We start from the raw sequence: 15,493 nt of genomic DNA on the forward strand, positions 1-15,493 counted from the left end.
CCCCTTGAACTTGTCGATAACCCTTAGCGACAAGCTGAGCTTTATAGATGGTTACGTTACCATCCGTGCCTGTCTTCTTCTTAAAGATCCATTTATTTTCTATGGCTCGCCGATCAACGGGCAAGTCAGTCAAAGTCCATACTTCATTTTCATACATGGATCCTATCTCGGATTTCATGGCTTCCAGCCATTTGTCGGAATCCGGGCCCGCCATCGCTTCTTCATAGTTCGAAGGTTCACGGTTGTCTAACAACATGATTTCCAAGACAGGGTTGTCGTACCACTCTGGTGCAGAACGTGTCCTCGTGGACCTACGAAGTTCAGTAGCAACTTGATCTGAATTTTCATGATCATCATCATTAACTTCCTCTCTAGTCAGTGCAGGCACCTCAGGAACATTTTCTTGAGATGCGCCACTTACCGGTTCAAGAGGTAATACTTCATCAAGTTCTACTTTCCTCCCACTTATTTCTTTCGAGAGAAACTCTTTCTCTAGAAAGGACCCATTCTTGGCAACAAAGATCTTGCCTTCGGATCTGAGGTAGAAGGTATACCCAATAGTTTCTTTAGGGTATCCTATGAAGACGCATTTCTCCGATTTGGGTTCAAGCTTTTCAGGTTGAAGTTTCTTGACATAAGCATCGCATCCCCAAACTTTTAGAAACGACAGCTTAGGTTTCTTCCCAAACCATAATTCATACGGTGTCGTCTCAACGGATTTCGACGGAGCCCTATTTAAAGTGAATGTGGCAGTCTCTAAAGTATAGCCCCAAAATGATAGCGGTAGATCGGTAAGAGACATCATAGATCGCACCATATCCAATAGAGTGCGATTACGACATTCGGACACACCATTACACTGAGGTGTTCCAGGCGGCGTGAGTTGTGAAACTATTCCACATTTTCTTAAGTGTGTGCCAAATTCGTGACTCAAGTATTCTCCCCCACGATCTGATCGCAAGAACTTGATTTTCCTGTCACATTGATTCTCAACCTCACTCTGAAATTCCTTGAACTTTTCAAAGGTCTCAGACTTGTGTTTCATTAAGTAGACATACCCATATCTACTCAAGTCATCAGTGAGGGTGAGAACATAATGATAGCCACCGCGAGCCTCAACACTCATTGGACCGCACACATCAGTATGTATGATTTCCAATAAGTTGGTTGCTCGCTCCATTGTTCCTGAGAACGGAGTCTTGGTCATTTTACCCATGAGGCATGGCTCGCACGTGTCAAATGATTCGTAATCAAGAGACTCCAAAAGTCCATATGCATGGAGCTTCTTCATGCGTTTGACACCTATGTGACCAAGGCGGCAGTGCCACAAGTATGTGGGACTATCATTATCAACCTTACATCTTTTGGTATTCACACTATGAATATGTGTAACACTACGCTCGAGATTCATTAAGAATAAACCATTCACCAACGGAGCATGACCATAAAACATATCTCTCATATAAATAGAACAACCATTATTCTCGGATTTAAATGAGTAGCCATCTCGAATTAAACGAGATCCTGATACAATGTTCATGCTCAAAGTTGGCACTAAATAACAATTATTGAGGTTTAAAACTAATCCCGTAGGTAAATGTAGAGGTAGCGTGCCGACGGCGATCACATCGACCTTGGAACCATTCCCGACGCGCATCATCACCTCGTCCTTCGCCAGTCTCCGCTTATTTCGCAGCTCCTGCTTTGAGTTACAAATGTGAGCAACCGCACCGGTATCAAATACCCAGGAGCTACTACGAGTACTGGTAAGGTACACATCAATTACGTGTATATCACATATACCTTTAGTGTTGCCGGCCTTCTTGTCCGCTAAGTATTTGGGGCAGTTACGCTTCCAGTGACCACTTCCCTTGCAATAAAAACACTCAGTCTCAGGCTTGGGTCCATTCTTTGGCTTCTTCTCGGCAGCTTGCTTACCGGGCGCGGCAACTCCCTTGCCGTCCTTCTTGAAGTTCTTCTTACCCTTGCCTTTCTTGAACTTAGTGGTTCTATTCACCATCAACACTTGATGTTCCTTTTTGATTTCCACCTCTGCTGATTTCAGCATTGAATATACCTCAGGAATGGTCTTTTCCATCCCCTGCATATTGAAGTTCATCACAAAGCTCTTGTATCTCGGTGGAAGCGACTGAAGGATTCTGTCAATGACCGCGTCATCCGGGAGATTAACTCCCAGCTGAGTCAAGCGGTTATGCAACCCAGACATTTTGAGTATGTGCTCACTGATAGAACTATTTTCCTCCATCTTACAGCTGAAGAACTTGTCAGAGACTTCATATCTCTCGACCCGGGCATGAGCTTGGAAAACCATTTTCAGATCTTCGAACATCTCATATGCTTCGTGTCTCTCAAAATGCTTTTGGAGCCCCGGTTCTAAGCTGTAAAGCATGCCGCACTGAACGAGGGAGTAATCATCAGCACGTGACTGCCAAGCGTTCATAACGTCTTGGTTCTCTGGGATGGGTGCGTCACCTAGCGGTGCTTCTAGGACATAATCTTTCTTGGCAGCTATGAGGATGATCCTCAGGTTCCGGACCCAGTCCGTATAGTTGCTGCCATCATCTTTCAGCTTGGTTTTCTCTAGGAACACGTTGAAGTCGAGGACAACATGGGCCATTTGATCTACAAGACATATTGTAAAGATTTAGACTAAGTTCATGATAATTAAGTTCATCTAATCAAATTACTCAATGAACGCCCACTCAGATAGACATCCCTCCGCGCCATCGATTACGGTGCTTGGGGGATAAACGAGTTTTACCAGGCTAGTGGGGGCGCATAGTTTCGGTCGCCCTCATAAAGAGACAAGGTTTAACCTTTTTCTACCCACGCCTTCTTCCTCCTTGCTCATCCACTCTTGCGCACTCGAGCACCAACGCCCAAGCCCACATCCTTCCCCTCAACCTTCTCCAATCATGTCCGGAGCGGGAGGGAAGTGGATGGCTTCCTCCGTTACGGAGGAACACATCAAAAAGTTGCGCGGAGCCGGATACTTAGCCGCGAATATCGCGCATCAGCTGCCCACTGCGGGGCAGATCGTCCCTACCCCGGAACCTCATGAGAGGGTAGTTTTCCACCACCACTTCCTCCGTGGACTGGGGTTTCCCCTTCATCCATTCGTCCATGGTCTCATGTTCTACTACGAGCTGGACTTTCACGATCTGGCCCCGAACTTCATCCTCAACATTTCGGCGTTCATCGTCGTCTGTGAGGCCTTTCTCCGCATCCGCCCCCACTTCGGTCTATGGCTGAAGACCTTCAATATTAAGCCGTAGGTGGTGGGCGGCCAACAAGCAGAATGCGGCGGAGCCATGGTGGGCAAGATGCCCAATGTTATATGGCTCGAAGGCTCCTTCATGGAGACCATAAAGGGGTGGCAATCGGCGTGGTTCTACATCACCAAGCCGCGCGACACCAACTGGGTGGCTGCCCCCGAATTCCGATCCGGATTCCCTACACGGCTCACTTCCTGGAAAGAGAAGGGCTTGTCGTGGGGTTCATCGGTGGAGCTGGACGGACTCCAGAAATGTATCCTAAACATGGCAAGAGAGAAACTCAAGCTTGTCAACATAGTCCAGGTCATGCTCATCCGCCGGATCCTCCCGTGTCAACAATGAGATTTTAACTTGTGGGAGTTCGACCCGACCCGGCACCAAACTCTGAGCGAGCTCTTCGACACGACGCACAAGGACGTATGGAGGGTGCCATTCAAGGGCGCCGAGGTCCCTCCCTCTCTTACAGAGGACCGCGGGCTAAGCGCGAAGTGCCGAGCGCATTCAGTGAGTTCTATACATCGGGTAGGATTTTTACTTCCCTTTGCTTAACCATGTGCGGGATCTGAGTCTCCACGCCTTTGACATGACTAGGTGGAGACATTGGGGCAGATTAACTGTCCGGCCCCTCTGCCCAAAGACACTGGGGACGCTCTCCTGTCGGAGATGCTGACTTCGGCTCCTTACAAGGTGCCGGAGAAGACCAAGAAGGCCAAGGGAACCTGGAAGAGTTCCCAGCGCCAGGTGATATCGGACTCATTGTCCGATAACTCCGCGACGCACTCCTCCCCCGAAGATGAGGAGGAAGATGAAGATGCTCCCCCTCCAGTCGGGGGAGACAAGAAAAGGAAGACCGCCCCAACTAGGGAGGCCGAAGGGTCCAAGAAGGGAAGGACTCTCCTTCCGGACTACTCCACCACCACCACCGAAGGCGAAGACGAGTGGCTGCTCAGGGCCAAGCCCCTGGCGAAGTCGTAAGTATTCGGCTACCAGAGTAACTCATAGCATACCTTTGTCGCACTGCCTCTCCTAACGCCGAATTATGGCTATGCAGACCGCCACGAGCCCGTATCGACGTATTGTCGGACGGCTCCATGGGCTCGTCGGATATGGATAGCGATCCACTTTCGACCGCCACCTCCCCTTGCCCTACGGACAACGCCGAGGTATTGTCTCAAGAGGCACCGGGTCGAGGGGAGACAGTCCCGGAGGCGCCTCAAGGCGACCTTTCGGACTCCGGGAGCAGAGGGAGCAAGGCTCCCGAGGGCTCCGAGTTTGGCCCTCAGCCGAACACCGCGCCGGAACCCCCAGTGGTTCCGGACTCGGGCAGGCGGCCTCCTTCCAAAAGGGGCAAGACGCCTGTGCCGGTGACCTCTGCCCATCCAGAGGCACCAGACAATCTGTTGGGAGCGCTTCACATCGCTTCCGTCGACGAAGAGCACCGTACTATAATGAGTGCAGTGATCAAGAAGGTTCAGTCCGCCAAGAGCGGACTGACTGAAGCCTGTGCCAGCCTTCTAATAGGCTTTGAGGTAAGTTTTTGAAATATAGGAGAAATATTACCGCATAGACAGTAGCCCATGATGCTCTGTTCGGTGTTCACAAAGAAAAGCCAAACAGAGGATCAAACAATATCGCAGGAGTCTAATATAAGTATGTCTATATGCGTATGCAGGCTTCGCTGCTGGCCTCTGCCGCACTGACTGCGGAGGTTGCCGTACTAAAGCAGGACCTCAAAGGGTCCAAGGAAGAGCTCGGCATTACCAAGAGGCAGCTCGAGGAGAACAAAGGTAAGTAATACATAGTATATAGATGTGTATATATAAAAAAGATGTGATTGCAAAATGACAGGACCATCATAAATTTGCCAGGGGCCACTACCGAAGTGGCAACTGTGAAACAAGCGCTATCCAAGGCCGAAAACAAAGCGGCCAAGGAGCGCACCGAGCGAGAAAAGAAAGAGGCGCGGGTGGGCGAGGTGCAACAAGAGCTCCAGGCTCTCATGACGAAGCACGAGGCGTTGGAGCTTGACTCGAAGACGCGAGAGTCTAAGCTTGCCGCGGCCCTTGAGAGCGTGAAGAATGCCAAGGCTGAAGCCCAAAAGGCCCTTCGACGCTTTTATCCCCCAAGTGTCTTTGGGCAGAGGGGCCGGACAGTTAATCTGCCCCGATGTCTCCACCTAGTCCTGTCAAAGGCGTGGAGACTCAGATCCCGCACATGGTTAAGCAAAGGGAAGTAAAAATCCTACCCGACGTATAGAACTCACTGAATGCGCTTGGCGCTTCGCGCTTAGGCCGTGGTCCTCTGTAAGAGAGGGAGGGACCTCGGCGCCCTTGAACGGCACCCTCCAGACGTCCTTGTGCGTCGTGTCGAAAAGCTCGCTCAGATTTTGGTGCCGGGTCGGGTCGAACTCCCACAAGTTAAAATCTCGTTGTTGACACGGGAGGATCCGGCGGATGAGCATGACCTGGACTATGTTGACAAGCTTGAGTTTCTTGCTTGACATGTTTAGGATACATTTCTGGAGTCCGTCCAGCTCCACCGATGAACCCCACGACAAGCCCTTCTCTTTCCAGGAAGTGAGCCGTGTAGGGAATCCGGATCGGAATTCGGGGGCAGCCACCCAGTTGGTGTCGCGTGGCTCGGTGATGTAGAACCACGCCGATTGCCACCCCTTTATGGTCTCCACGAAGGAGCCTTCGAGCCATATAACATTGGGCATCTTGCCCACCATGGCTCCGCCGCATTCTTCTTGTTGGCCGCCCACCACCTACGGCTTAATATTGAAGGTCTTCAGCCACAGACCGAAGTGGGGGCGGATGCGGAGAAAGGCCTCACAGACGACGATGAACACCGAAATGTTGAGGATGAAGTTCGGGGCCAGATCGTGAAAGTCTAGCTCGTAGTAGAACACGAGACCACGGACGAATGGATGAAGGGGAAACCCCAGTCCGAGGAGGAAGTGGTGGTGGAAAACTACCCTCTCATGAGGTTCCGAGGTAGGGACGATCTGCCCCGCAGCGGGCAGCCGATGCGCGATATTCGCGGCTAAGTATCCGGCTCCGCGCAACTTTTTGATGTGTTCCTCCGTAACGGAGGAAGCCATCCACTTCCCTCCCACTCCGGACATGATTGGAGAAGGTTGAGGGGAAGGATGTGGGCTTGGGCGTTGGTGCTCGACTGCGCAAGAGTGGATGAGCAAGGAGGAAGAAGGCGTGGGTAGAAAAAGGTTAAACCTTGTCCCTTTATGAGGGCGGCCAAAACTATGCGCCCCCACTAGCCTGGTAAAACTCGTTTATCCCCCAAGCACCGTAATCGATGGCGCGGTTGGGTTACCCATGCCCGTATTGATGAGAATCCCGTAATAAGGGGGACACAATTCTGCCTTGACAAGACGTGTCAAAAAACTGCCTCGCGTTATGTGCGGGGCTAGTTAAAGGAAACGATTTGAATAATCACCGGGCCATGGCATAACGTCATGTTGCCGAAACAAGTCAGCAGATTAGATTTGTGGAAATATTATTCTCTCTATGGTGGAATGTGGAACTTATTTTGCAGGGTCGGACACTATCCTTGTATTCAAATTTTCCCGTGGTGTATTCGGAGGAGGAACCCGCCTTGCAATGCCGAAGACAATACTGCGCGCCGGACTCATCGTCATTGAAGCCTAGTTTAGGGGCTACTAAGGGAGTCCTGGATTAGGGGGTCTCCGTACAGCCGGACTATATCCTTTGGCCGGACTGTTAGACTATGAAGATACAAGATTGAAGACTTCGTCTCATGTCCGGATGGGACTCTACTTGGCGTGGAAGGCAAGCTAGGCAATACAGATATGTATATCTCCTCCTTTGTAACCGACCTTGTGTAACCCTAGCCCTTTCCGGTGTCTATATAAACCGGAGGGTTTTAGTCCATAGGACAACATACAATCATACCATAGGCTAGCTTCTAGGGTTTAGCCTCTCCGATCTCGTGGTAGATCAACTCTTGTAATACCCATATCATCAAGAATAAATCAAGCAGGACATAGGGTTTTACCTCCATCAAGAGGGCCTGAACCTGGGTAAAACATCGTGTTCCCTGCCTCCTGTTACCATCCGCCTTAGACGCACAGTTCGGGACCCCCTACCCGAGATCCGCCGGTTTTGACACCGACACCTATACTAGCAAGTTTCATCGGCACGAAGACCGGAACATAGCAAATGAAGGGGGGAGGAGGAGATGGCATTTGTGCTCACCAACAAACGCAGGGGCGGAGCTCGTCGAACACTAGACCCTCGGAGCGACGAAATAACTGCACATTTAAATCGAAAGATGAGTAACATAGCAAGTATTCGACAACCGACGGCCACATGTACCTCGCACTGACGATACTTGCTATTTACGGTACCATCGACACCGAGGAACCCCCTAACCCGCTCGTTCCCGGGTAAACTAAATAGCAACTACCATCGATGCAAGTTACATGAGGCGGTCGGCGTTGAACACTAGATCCACATCCCACAAGTGAAGCCGGCGCCCGGCATCCCGTAACAATAGTTCTAGTGGCCGATGACGATCGAACACCTTGGCGAATTTGTCTGGCAGCCTCTACAATGAGGATTAAAGCCAAGTTTTGAAATTTCAAACAACCAAACCGACTTGAGTTAGTTTGGGTGTTTTAAGTTTCAACACTTAGCTTTCAATCGTCATCTCTGAGGCTGCCAGACAAATTCTCCATGGTGTTTGACCGCCATCGACGCCGAGAACTGTTGCTGCTGGACGTAGGACCCCTGTGTCACTTGTGGGACGTGGATGTAGTATTCGACACCAACGGCCACATGTACCTCGCACTGACGATACTTGCTATTTAGGGTATCATCGACACCGAGGAACCCCCTAATTAACACGCTCGTTTCTGGGTAAACTAAATAGCAGCTACCATTGGTGCAAGTTACATGAGGCGGTCGACGTTGAACACTAGATCCACATCCCACAAGTGAAGTCGGCGCCCGGCGTCCCGCAACAATAGTTCTGGTGGCCGATGACGGTCAAACACCTTGGCGAATTCGCAATGGTGTTCAACCGCCATCGACGCCGAGAACAGTTGCTTTGGGACGCCGGACGTCGGCGTCACTTGTGGGACGTGGATGTAGTGTCGGGGTGTCTTCTTCTTCTTCTTCTTCTTCTTCTTCTTCTTCTTCTTCCTCTTTCTCTTTTTTCCTTTTCTTCTTCTTCTTGTTCTTCTTCTTCTTCTCCTTCTTCTTTCTCCTCGTCCTCCTCCTCCTTCTCCTCCTCCTCTTCTTCTTCTTCTTCTCCTTTTTCCTCTTCTTAAACCTAGCACTAACCTAAAACAAAACAGGAAAAAAAACTCCAGGACTAACCTAAACCTAAAAACTCAAAACTACACCTAAACCTAGCACTAATCTAAACCTAAAAACTCAAAACTACACCTAATTCAACCTAGCACTAACCTAAAACAAAACAAGAAAATAGAGAACAAAAAAACGGGAAAAAATAGAAAAAAAAATACCTCTTGCTCCGGCGAGGTCGGCCGGTGGGGCGGGGCGGCGCAGAGGCCGCGGGGAGGACGACGGCAGCAGGGCGGGGCGGCGCAGGGACCTTGGGGAGGGGTCCAGCACCGGGGCGGCCCGGCGCAGGCCTTTCCGGTGACGGGGCACGGTGGGGCTCCTGTTCGCGGGGGGAGGGTTGGACGGCGACGGGGCTGGTCGGCGGCGGGGGCTGGGTCTGGGGGGCGGGGCTGGCCGGCGGCGGCAACAGAGGAGAGAGGCGGGCGCGCGGGAGGGAGAGAGAGAAAGAGAGAGAGGGGAGACGGCTCGGCCCGTTAAGTGGGCCTTATTTGCTGTCTGCTAGCAGACGGCAAAGAGGGCCACCGTTAGGGCTGGCCCACATCTCCTCTTTGTCGTCCGCAAGCGGACGGCAAAGGAGTAACATTGTCGTCTGCTAGCAGACAGCAAAGTAGTCACCTCTTTTGCCATCCGCTAGCAGACGTCAAAGAATCTAACCTAGCCACGCCGTGCCCTATGGGGCCCACCTGGCTCTTTGTCGTCTGCCGTCTAGCTCTTTGTCATCAGCTGCCCGGCGGCAAAGAAGCAGCTGACGGCAAATAGCAGTTTTGCCATCTGCACTTTCTTTGATGTCCGCTTTGTGGAAGCGGACGACAAAGAGCCTCTTTGTCGTCAGCTGGCAGACGGCAAAATGCCAGATTCCAGTAGTGTATGCTGGTGGTTGTTTATATGCAGATGTCATCGGATAGTGAAAGTGATGATGACACAAATTATGAATGAAAGAAAGTTATGGTTTTCCAATATCAACATGATATGGACATGCGTTGTTCGGGTGTGTCATCCATAGTTGGGAAGTATTGTAAAAGTTGGGTAATGAAGACCGACCCTAGGATATCTAGGTTGAGTGGTTTTGAATGGTTGCAAGAGACTATTGGCACATCCGGAGAGACGTATGCAATGTTGAGAATGAATGCAAATGTGTTTTTTGATCTTCATGACATATTGGTGGAGGAGTATGGGTTCGTTACCACTTATGAGTCTCTAGCTATGTTCTTGTGGACCTTGGGGGTGTGTGAATCAAATAGGAGAACCCAAAACCGTTTCAAACATGGAGCGGATACGGTCCACCATAAATTCCATGAGGTTATACAATGTGTGGTCAAGATGTCATCTCACTACATTAGACCTCAAGACCCTAATTTTCGCATCGTGCATGATAGGATTAAGGATTAAGTGTGACAAAAGGGCTTATCCTCATCTCAAAGACTGCATTGGTGCAATAGATGGGACACATATTAGGGCTTCTATTCCGGAATGACCTTCAAAAGTAAGGTATATTGGAAGAACGGGTGCAACAACTCAGAATGTGATGGCAGTATGCGACTTTGATATGCATTTCACCTACGTTTCAATTGGACAACCGGGTTATATGCATGATACAAGTGCTTTATTCCATGCAATTGAAAATGACAAGGCCACATTCCCACATCCTCCAAAGGGTTAGCATTTCTTGATATTGCAGCGTATGTAATATATCCTCTAATTCACACGAATGTTTGTTGTTATTGCAACTTATTTATCATAACCTTGAACTCACAATCATGCTTGTCTTTTTTGTATAGGCAAGTATTACCTAGTAGACGCTGGCTATCCTAACAAGGATGGCTATCTAGCATCGTACAAAGGAGAACGATATCACGTCCCCGACTTCCAGAGAGGTGCGCCCCCAACTACTTCTAACAGGGATCCGGATTGTGTTCCGACTATTTTAGATAGATACAAGAAGTATGTTATTCCTCTAAATGCATCGGATGCTTCAACATCGGCGGAAAGTACTCCTAATATCGATTTGTTTAGGCATGAACTAGCTACCGCCCTTGCTCTTAGTTGGTGAAGTAATCATGCTCATGTCTTTAGATGGGTGGCCATTTTGATTTGCAAACTTATATGCAAATGAAGCTTTTGTTCTATGGCAAAGGACAAGACTTGTTGTTATTCTATATTATATAACTTGTCTTAACTGGGATAACATGTAGTAACTTGTACTGACTACTTTGTACTCTCCCTACTGCTATAACACAGTACATGATTGTAGGATAATGGATAGACTCAACTTGTTTTGGACTCACCCAAAATCGGGCTATAACAGAGTACGTGATTGTAAGATAATTGATAAACTCGACATGTTTTTTACTCACCCAGAATCGGACTGCATGCCTCTCTGTACATCTCTCTGTGCACTAAAAATTCGCAGAACCTAGTGCCTGTGGAAAAAAAATGAAGTACTTTTCAGCCCAGATGTTCTCTGCCTACTGCCGCCCAGCCCCTTTTATCTCTAAAAACCAAGCCAGGCCCTAGCTGGGCTGATTCCAGCCAGCCCAAGCTATAGCCGAACAGGCCAGCAGCCTCCCCAGCAGGCCAAATCGCTGGGAGAAGCTACGACGTGCAGAATGGTTTCTTTTTTCTTTTTTTTGAAGTCGACGTGCAGAACGCTTCACAAATCGCTAGGTAGAGTAAGAAGCTAGCGGAAAATCCTATACGCCGGCCGCTGCGTCGTAATGTCGACGCTTCGCACAGGGAGGGGGTGCGCGAGCGAACGACGCAGTGGGCCGGCCCAACTTCTAGCAATGCTTTTTTCTTCTTCTTTTCGTTTTTAGTTATTTCTGTTTCTTTTTTCTTTTCTTCTTTTTTTCTTTTTTCTGCTTGTTTTCTTTCTTTGGTGTGTTATTTCTTTTTCTTTTTCTTTCTTATCTTTTTTTAAAAATATATCAAATTTTATTTGTGTTTCCATAAAATGTTCAGTTTTCAAAAAAAATATTCTCAAAATTCAAAAACAGTTCTCTTTACACAAAAAATTCAAAAATTTCTAAATTCATATCATGTACCAGATTTCAATTTTTTTGTTCACATTTTCAAAAAATGTTCGCGCTTCCAAATATGTTTGGTATTTTTCAAATTTGTTCTTCGTTTCAAAATTTGTTCTCAATATTCAAAAAATGTTCATGCTTTAAGACATTGTTTGCGCTTCCAAATTTGCTCTCCGTTTCAAAATTTGTTCTCAAGATTCAAAAAAATGGTCATGCTTTAACAAATTCTCCGCGCTTCCAAATTTTTTCGCCGTTTCAAACAATTTCTCAAGATTAAAAAAATGTTCGTGCTTTTAAAAAATGTTCATGTTCAAATTTTGTTCTCGATTTCAAAATTTTGTTCACTAAATTCAAAAAATGTTCGGGATTTTAAATTTTTGTTCAAAATTAAAAAGTATTCAGAAAGTTTCAACATTTGGTCGTTTTTGTTCGTAATTTCTTAATTTGGTCCATAATTGAAAAAAGGTGTTTGAAAGGAATTTTTGTTCGTAATTTCTTAAGCAACGTTCAGTTTTCGCCACTCCTTCTTTAAATACGGCACTACAAGTTAGCCAACAACTATCTTTGGTCGCACTGGCAAAGCTAGTTGCCTGCATAGCAGGAGATCAACGGTTTGACTTCTAGTTCTCGCATCGGCTTATTTTTTGCTCATTTTTCTGCCCGATCGCTCGCTTCTGTTCAGCCGCAATGGGCTGGCCCAATTCAGGCGCACCCTGTGTGAAGCGACCGCAATTTGCCGCAGAACGCGGCGAATAGGAGCTCCCGAAGCTAGCTTCAGAAGCTGATTTCGAGAAGTTTTGGAAGTTCAGAGATCAGAACATGCCCTTAGTAGTGATGGAGTAGCGGGATGATGTGTGTAACTTCATCGACGTAGTTGCATGAGTTTGTATGGATTTAAGATATGATAATTGAGGTGTTCGAGTGTGAGAAGGCAAATTTGAGGCTTGACCAGTTAGTGTTCGTGGACACGCCTGGATTCGTCCACGGGCGTTTGAGGGGCTGGATTTGCAAAGCCCGACAGTAGATGCTCTTAGTATCGAAGCCTTGTCGAGACCAAATCAACTGTAAAGATGGATCATAACAACATTTTAGGTGTAGGTGTTTGGAGTTTGCCGCCCCTGGTCATACGCTTGATCATCCACATGTGGTGAGTCAGTCGTTATAAGTGAAGCAAATATTAAAGAGTATTCCCACAAAAAGAATGTTTAAAGAGTAAAGTGTATTTACGTGAAGTGTGACTCTTTTTTATATAATCTTAGTCCTGAACTCTTAATACAGCTATCGTCTGCGCAATCCAACGGCTGCGGAGGCGGCGGAACCGATCGGATCATCACCCGAGAGACACGTAGCACGCACCTCAATCCTGACACTTGAGAAGAAGAAAAATGCATGCCCACACGTGGATCAGTTGAAGTGGAGACAGACTAACAGCTAAAGGGATGCTTGCACCTGAAAAGTTAATTAAATTGTGTCCGGAAAAAGTAGAATCATGGAGAACACATGCTAAGACTACCACAGTGGGAGTAACTTCAGCAGTAATATCGAGTCCAACTCAGCAAATTCGCTTATGTGGCAATGAGTTAATGAGGAGATAGGTAGTTTGAGTAACTTAGCTAGTTACTGTAACATCACATGTCCCAATGCAATATGAGTCTATAACCTAATAAATGAGGCTTTGCATGTTACCATACTTATGTTACTACTATGAAGGTAGTAACATAGTCTAGGAATATGTGTATGTTACTAGTGTATGCAACAGGAATTGTATCATAAACTTTGCAATTAGAGTCGCAATACTAATCATCAATCTCATCAACGTACTAATAATGCTGTAATGGAAACATGATACTCATGTAGCAGTAGCACACGTCTTCACACGAACCATGTCAGACTTATCACGGCAAGTACTCGGCACTACAACTAAAGTTTCCCACAGCTTCTTCCATGGTTTTTTTTTTAAAATAAACTATACCCATCACCGGTTTCATTTAAAGAAAAAAGAAAAATCTGGTCTATTTTTGTGATACAAGTCATTATTTTCCGTATACTATGTACTTCCTCCATCCGGAAAAGCTTGTCCCTCAAATGGATGTATCTAACACTAACTTGGTGCTAGATACATCCATTTAAGGGACAAACTTTTCCGGACGGAGGGAGTACTCTTGTGGGAGGGCAGAAAGGTTCGCAGTAGGAAGAACTATTGAATTTATTAAACCTCTGGAGAAGGGATACACACTTGAACATGACTGTCAAACTGCACAATACCAAACTAGATAGATCCTTCCCCCTTCCAAACAAGGATGTCTAAACTGAACAATACCAAACTGAGCCGCAACACTGTCATGCCTGCCATGCCACATCTCCCTCATGGAGTAACCCATGCACCTTGAAATAGTTGGCTTACTGTTTTGCCTAAAATCCACTCCAGATCTGAAGACGAAACAGCTGCCTTGCCAGCGACATGAGAGATTGCCTCCTTTGCTCCCTTGTAGCCACATTCGGGAACGACGTAGGGGAAGTCACTGCAAAGAAGAATCCCAGAATATACCATCACACTCATGGAGCTATAGGCGTATAGTGAAAATAGTCTGATGCGATGAAACTCCCATTGATGCGCTGATTGAACTCACCTTCCCCACATTATTCGGTTAGCTCCATAGCTGGAGATCACCCGAGAAAGAAGTTGAGACGTGTCCTCATACGGATAAGCTTCTCTTGTGATCCGGAAAAGAGCACTGTATTTGACGTAAACCTGTTGAAGTCAAGTAATGCGTCATTGCTTCTGCTCATTCAGGCCCCAGACATCATTCTATCTCTTTGCCTTAATTCTTAGTACAGTCACTTGACTATCACCAAGTTACTCCACCTCACGAAATGTTTTTGTTAATCCCTGATCCCTTTGTTCTGGTACTAGAAAATACCAATACTAGCTTTGACATATACTAGAAATATTCCCGCATAAAAAAAGATAAATACTGGAAAGAGCTAACTTGCACAAGATTTATTTTTCAGAGACTATTCATAATCATGCAAGAATATGAATCAGAGTTAGTTGAGCTGACTGTACGAGGTCACTTCTTCTTCATTCGCAGGTGCTAGACATTTTGATGTAATTCACTTTTGAATGAAAGGAGGGGTGACCATCACCGACGGTCGCAAATATCAGAGAGGAAGAATCCCGACTGTTGTCGTGGGGGCCGCTTCTCCTTCGTTCCCGTGTGCTAGACATTTTGGTGTAATGCACTCGGGAATGAAGGGAGGAGCGACCATCACCGACGATCGAATATATCAAAGAGGTGATAAGTCTCCGTCGTACCTACTTTTCCAAACACTTTTGCCCTTGTTTTGGATTCTAACTTGCATGATTTGAATGGAACTAACCCGGACAGATGATGTTTTCAGCAGAACTGCCATGGTGTTATTTTTGTGCAGAAATAAAAGCTCTTGGAATGACCTGAAAATCAACGGAGATTATTTTTGGAATATATAAAAAATACTAGAAGAAAGATCCACGTCAGGGGGCCCACACCCTGTCCACGAGGGTGGGGGCGCGTCCTACCCCCCTGGGCGTGTCCCCCTGCCTCATGGGCCCCCTGACGCTCCACCGACCTCAACCTTGACTCCATATATTCACTTTCGCGGAGAAAAAATCAGAGAGAAGGATTCATCGCATTTTACGATACGGAGCCGCCGCCAAGCCCTAAACTCTCTCGGGAGGGCTGATCTAGAGTCCGTTCGGGGCTCCGGAGAGGGGAATCCGTCATCATCGTCATCATCAATCGTCCTCCATCACCAATTTCATGATGCTCACCGCCGTGCGTGAGTA

General features: G+C 47.3%; 1 long non-coding RNA gene across 1 annotated transcript; it reads right to left on the bottom strand.

Annotated features, from left to right (window-relative positions):
- Window positions 1–13,855: 13,855 nt before the first annotated feature.
- Window positions 13,856–14,452, bottom strand: LOC119272700. Its single transcript, XR_005134780.1, has 2 exons — window positions 14,298–14,452; window positions 13,856–14,189 (listed from the first exon to the last, which is right to left on the bottom strand). It is a non-coding gene; the product is annotated as an uncharacterized LOC119272700 (long non-coding RNA).
- Between the last annotated feature and the right edge of the window lie 1,041 nt (window positions 14,453–15,493).

Source organism: Triticum dicoccoides, chromosome 3A (assembly GCF_002162155.2).
Source record: "Triticum dicoccoides isolate Atlit2015 ecotype Zavitan chromosome 3A, WEW_v2.0, whole genome shotgun sequence".
Lineage (NCBI taxonomy): Eukaryota > Viridiplantae > Streptophyta > Magnoliopsida > Poales > Poaceae > Triticum > Triticum dicoccoides.